This window comes from Equus asinus, chromosome 26, assembly GCF_041296235.1.
Source record: "Equus asinus isolate D_3611 breed Donkey chromosome 26, EquAss-T2T_v2, whole genome shotgun sequence".
Taxonomy (NCBI): Eukaryota; Metazoa; Chordata; class Mammalia; order Perissodactyla; family Equidae; genus Equus; species Equus asinus.
Window position 1 is genome coordinate 16,719,118 of NC_091815.1, and position 6,134 is coordinate 16,725,251.

The 6,134-nt window shown below is 50.8% G+C and overlaps 1 long non-coding RNA gene across 1 annotated transcript; it reads left to right on the top strand.

The window, feature by feature from the left end:
* Positions 1-1,787: 1,787 nt before the first annotated feature.
* On the top strand, positions 1,788-2,992 carry LOC139042180 (uncharacterized). The gene is made up of 2 exons (XR_011498565.1): positions 1,788-1,989; positions 2,816-2,992. It is a non-coding gene; the product is annotated as an uncharacterized lncRNA (long non-coding RNA).
* The last annotated feature ends 3,142 nt before the right edge of the window (positions 2,993-6,134 follow it).

The following is a 6,134-nucleotide window of genomic DNA, read 5'->3' on the forward strand; positions in this document are numbered from 1 at the left end:
AACTCTGACGTTACATGGAATTTCTTGCAAACATACAAGGCATGTTGAGTGCCCTTTGTATGTGCTTCAGAGCTGGATTTAAAGATCTCTTCTTTGTTGGAGCCTCACTCAAACCGCCTCACCTAGACCAGGGCAGATGCCCCTGTGGAATTTTCTAGAGTCTCTAGTTTTTGTGTGTCATGGCACTCATCACCCTTACATGTGATTGCTTGCTAACTTGTCTCCACCGCTGGATGCAAAATGTTCAAGCACCTCCTCTGTCTTGCTTACTCTTGCTTTCCCAGGCCCAGTACCCAGCACAGCACCTGCCACTTAGCAGCTCTAACTAAATGTTGGCTAAAGGAGTGGATGCATCACAGCCTCATTCTAGTGCCTGGAGTTGTGTCCTCTGAATCCTCCTTTAAATTCACAAGTCCTGGGAAATCCTAAGCTCCTGACACTCCAGTGTGAATCGCTTGCCCAGCACACCTCTAAGCCCTACTTCCTAGACCTCTTTCCCCACTCTTTTTGTAGAAGTCCACACTATGACCACACCCACATGCCTGGATTCTTTTCTGGCAGAAGCAGATTTGTGATATGCCATTTTGTGGTACTTGTGCATATGATGCCACAGAGGGACTTGACCGAGAACCAGCTAGCATGAAACATCCTGCCAGAGGCACTGGAAGAAGGACCTAGTAGGAATGCTAGGAGTGAGAAAGCAGAAAAGGAACAAAGAGGAGAAGGTATCAGTCTCCCCACTAGAACGTCAATTTCATGAGCACAGCATCCTTTTTTTAACACTGCTACAAGCCCAGGCCTAGAGCAGTGCTTAGCACATGGTGAGTACTCAGTATGCATTTGTTGACTGATCGATCAATCGATTGAATGAAAGCATTTGACTGAAAGGAAAGCAACATAAAACACACGCAAGCACCTCTTGATAATTTAAAGATGAGAGATTCAGAAAATATTCCAGAGAGTAAAGCTTGTAAACGGCATGGGATTGTCCAGCACCCACCATCACTGACTGAAGATGGGAAAAGTATAACTGCCCTGACTTTATTTAGGTACCGCCAGAAATACTTAACACGAGGGCCTCCACGATCTCATTTAAGCGCTTGGTCTTCTAATGCCCTTTCCCGACGATATCTTACTCAGTTGTTTGTGAATTCTCCTGACTTGGGGTTTACATTTCAGAAGCATATTCCCCGGGGGAAGGAATGCAGTACTGCCCTCATTCACCTCTGCCCTGGCTCTTCTTCGCAAAAACACCCTCTGCCTTCCTCCCCATCCATCCTTTTTCATTGTCCCCTGCTGGTCTACCCAACTCCGACTGCAAGGCCTCCTTCACTCTGACTTCCTCTGAGAAACCCCTGGACGCTGTCCCCGCCCATCCTCTCCTGCCTTTCTCTAACACCTATAGGACCCCTTTCTATCTTGACTCCTTCTGCTCTATGGTCGTGTCATTTAGGAGTTAAGTCCGACAAAGGCAGAACTAAGTCTGAGACAAAATTAACCATCTGTTTATTCATAACTGTACAGCAAGGGAACCCATCTGCGTCACTTTTGTGGGCAAGGGTTCAAGGGCGTTAGAAAGGAGAGTACATTTCAGAGGAAAAAGGAAATACAGAGCGTCTCGGATTGGCAGTGGCTCCGTTAAGGTGGGGCTTTGGGAGCGCGGAGACTTGCTAATTGGTCTTCAGGACGTTTGGCAATACTCGGTTGGCTGCAGTTGGGACACTTTTCAAGAGGGACAGGATCATTCAGTGTCGGGGCGGAGGGATTCCTGAGCCAGGCCATTTCCTGGAACTGGTGGGGGCGGGGCTGCTGGCTGCCATGGCCGGCAGTCTCTCAAGTCTGGTGGCGCAGCTTATGGGCTGCCACGAGGCAGAAATCGTGTCTCACACGTTCCTCGTATGTGCTTCACTTCTTGGCATGCAGCCAGCACTCAGCCCTACTTCCAGATTTAACAGGAAGACTTGTTGAATCGGCTTTGGGGAAGGAAAGGTACTGTGTGGTGACACCCTCACCTAGTGTATTTGTGTGCGTGTGTGTGTGTAGATTCCCGTATCTGGAAGATGTGAAGATTGATAGGAGAAAGGGAGCTTGTCTCAGTGTCACCCGTCAGAAGTCCATTATTGAATGTGTTCCCAGCGTCTAGCTGGTTTGGAGGTGTCTGGCCAAGTACTGAGGCGTTGGGAAAGCAGAGTCAACAGATGTGATGTCCTGCAGAGGGCCGTCCCGGAAGCGCCCACCCTAAGGTACAGGAACTCCGCTGGCTGCGTGTGAAAGAGGCAGCCAGAGGTCAGCATGGTTGCGCTCCGACGGAGGCAGGAGTTGCGTGGCAGCTCTGGGTACCCAGAAATAATGCACAGAAAGGGAATATTGCCACAGAGATGCCTCAGTGGGTGCAAATGGAAACGTCACATTGGGATTATGGAGCCTAATGTGCTGCTGCTCCGTTGGAAACACTAGCATGAAACGGAATTCAGTGGGTAGAACCCACAGAGAATAGGGCAACTTTTGGAAAAGTAGGGGCTCAACCAACATTTTTTGACTGATGGATCGAATGAACATGTGTTCTGAAAGGTGAGCACCAGCTTGCTGCCTCCCAGCAGCTCTGTGTCCACTGCTGCTGGCGCCATTTGCCTTTGACCACACTCTGGGTATGGGGAGTGATGACAGCAGAGAGGTGACCAGTGAGGAATGGCATCTGGTGGGGAGGGGTATTTCCTGGACTCAGGTCACGTGACCCAACCTGGTGAGACCGAGGAGCTGGGGTGCTGAGAGACAAGGCAACATCTAACACAGCCAAACTGTTCTTCCCTTTCAGGATCAGGCACTTGAGGGTGGGAGGAGAGCATCCCGCAGGGTGGACGACATTGAACTTGGCTGTCTTTGCAAAGAGAAACATGTCCAGTGCAAAAACTCTCCAGTTGCTGGCTATGACTTTGCATCTCTCTGTTGAATGTTTTTTCTCCTCAAAATTAAATGACGGAGTCATTGTGCACTTGGAGCTTCCATGCTATAAACGCAGTGGTCAGTCTTTTGATAAATAGACTTTGAAATGCTCTACATATGCCTACAACAAGCTTTTATCCATTTGGCTAATTTTATTCTTTGTGAGCCACAAAAGACAGGGGGAAATGGCCCTGTGATTAGATCTGGCTCTGAGAGTGGAAGAGGGAAGTGGAATTTGAGCCGCACTGCAAAGCACGAATGAAGCATCCTTTGTACAAAAGGTGGACTCGGAGCATCAGGGAATCTCGGGACTGGGGGGGACCTCTGAGGCTCTCCAGCCTTGCCACTCCCAACACTAACCCTCGAGCCTGGGGCAGGTTTGCAGTGTGCATAGGCTACTAGACCAAATTTGTCAGAATCTCTGGACAAGCAGCCTGGGCATTTTTGTTTTTAAAACTTTTGCCTGGATTGGACGTGGGTGGGGAGTAGTGTAATAAAGCAAGCTTGCTCTTACAACACCAGTTTCACATCTGGGCTCCACCAGTGCTCTGAGCCTCTGTTACTTTTCCTACAAAAGGAGGAAAAGTAGTATATATCTCCTGGGGTTGTTGTCATCACCCATATAGTGTTTTTAGAGCAGGGCCTAGCAATATATGTCGACCACGAGGAAGTGCGGGGTGAGGAGAAAGGCTAAACTGGCAAACCACTGATCCAATGCCACTGCTCTCCCAGCCCAGAAGTGCCTTCCTTGCTGTCCCTAAGGGTGTCACCCTCTCCTCTCCTCCTATGGACAGCCTGGCTGTTGGAGAGAGTGTCCTAATCTGATGTCACATGGCTCTGCTCCTGGACACTCTTGCCACCTGACACTAGTCCTCGCTCTCGTGACTTCTGTTGTGCAGGTCCTGGCCTGGGGTGGGTTTGGCTCACTAATCTTCTGGGAGCAGAAGTTCAGGCAGCAGGTCCTCTGGGGCCATTGTGGAGGGCAGCTTGTCACAGGGAAGCTCAGGAAGACCTCGGGGTGGAACTTTTGCAGGGTTCTCTGATGTGAACCCCTCAACTGTGCCATGCCCCATGAGTCAGTGTGAAGGAATGTCTACTATGGGATGGAAGCAAATACCTATCAGGCCGCAGCTCTTGACCAGCGTTTGCTGAGGAACCATGGCATGAAAGCAAACGTGGAGATTTCATTAGATGAACCATTCTAGTATTTAAGCAAATGTTAAATATCTCAGGCCCACTCAGCCAGCAGTTATAATGTCCTTCCTGAGTGCATGACACAGAGCTAGACATCAAGAGGGAGGCAACAGTGATATGGCCAGGAGACAGGGTAAGGCAGGGATGACCATGGCAAGGGTGCTGAGGCAAGGGCTGACGAGGAAATTCGTGCATGAATTGGGTGTAAATCAATGAGATCTAATCAGGGCCAGCTTCATGGGTGTGTCACCTCTGCAGTCTCACTAGGACCCCACTCTTGGTTTATTCTCCTGTTGTCACCATCTTGAAATTCTTCATAATCTTTGAACAAAGAGTTCTGCATTCTCATTTTGCACTGGGCCCTGCCAATAGTGTAACTGGTCCTAGATTGGACTATAAATGCGCATGGCCTACTGACACCGATGGTATCCTGTTCCTCTTCCTGCTCCTCAGCTGCCAGAATGGTGGGCCTCCTCTGGCTCTGGGGACAAGCTAACAAGGACCCCTGAGGACCTCCACAACCCCCACCTCGACCTTTCTTGTCAAAGGAAATGCCATTTTGCTGCATTTGCTCCAAAGTTGCATGGGAAGAACACCGCCTCCTCCCGCCACACACACACCCCAAAGTTAAATTCATACCTTGGCCAGGAGAAGATGCAGCTTTTTCTGTGTCCTCAGCTAATCTGAGAGGTTCAAGAAGCTCTGTTCTGATCTTTTGGAGAAAGATGAGGATGAGTCAGCTATTGGCCCCAGGCCACGCCTCCTGGAAGCGTAGTTCAGCCTGGCCACTGAGATTCACATCAAGGAACACGTTCTGGATTTCGACCGCTGTTCAGCATGGGTTTTCACATGGGTCCTCTCTTTGCTCTCGGGCGGCAGACAAGGCAGGCACACACGTTCTGTGGAGGAGGACACCGAGGATCTGGAAGCAAGCCCTTGTTTGCATCTCCTAGGGCTTCTCTTGACTGAAGCTTGAGGGAAGGGAATGGAAATCCCACCCACGGTCTGTCATGGTTGTCAGTGCAATGCCATTCTCAGGTGGAGCGCTGTGCTGGAACAGCCTCCTGTAGGAGAACTCTCCCTGTGATTTTAAGTAGAAATCTGCATGCTGCAAGGTGGAGGGGCGGGGTGGGGGGCTGCTAGGAAAGACTGGAAGGAGCAGCTTCCTGCCAGCAATCACCCCTGGAACATGCCCCTCACAGACTATGGAAGGAGAAACAGAGTCTTAAAATATCTTCAGGTCTGGACAGCTGGGTTTGCCAACTCTTCCCCCTTGTGGCAGCTCCTTCCTGGCAAGCACACTCTCTGAGGTCCTTAGATCATTAACAGACAAAACTAGCCACTTCTGGGGACCAGAGGAGATACACAGAGTCACAGAATTCCATTGTTGTGGAGCTTTAAAAGGATGCTGGAGGAAACAGTCATTGCCCAGGTGGGCAGGCTGCAGCCTGGGGAGGTGGAGGCATGGGCTAGCCTAGACCCCTTGGGAACTCCCCACCCCCAAACTGTCCATGCCCCGAGGGCTCTGCTGGAGGACTGAGACCTGGCTTCCCAGCCAGGGCGCTGTGGATTGGACCAAGGGCATGTGCTAACCCTAGTGGGCTTGCCACCGTCTTTCTCCTGAGAGTTTAAAATCTGGACCTGAGCTTCTGGTTGACAGGTGGTGGCTCTGGAGCTCTGAGACCATCTAGACTGTGGCTTGACCCTCTTCCACCACATGGATTTCGAAGGAGACAAAAACCATTAGTGGCAGGGACAGATGGAAGCTGAAACAGGACCTGTCAGCCCTAGAGAGGCAGAGAGAGTGCTTTTGCCCGCGTGGTCCCTTCTGCTTCTAAGGGTCTCCTTCCACAGAATGATGCTCATCGTGGATCACCCTCTCGGCCGCCTGTGCAAGGCACAAGCCTGGGGGCCCAGGGGTGGTGACTCCAGCTGGCCGCTTCTTCTGGGCTTTTTCAGCTTCATGTGGCAGCCCCTCTGACAGCTCAGCATCCCTC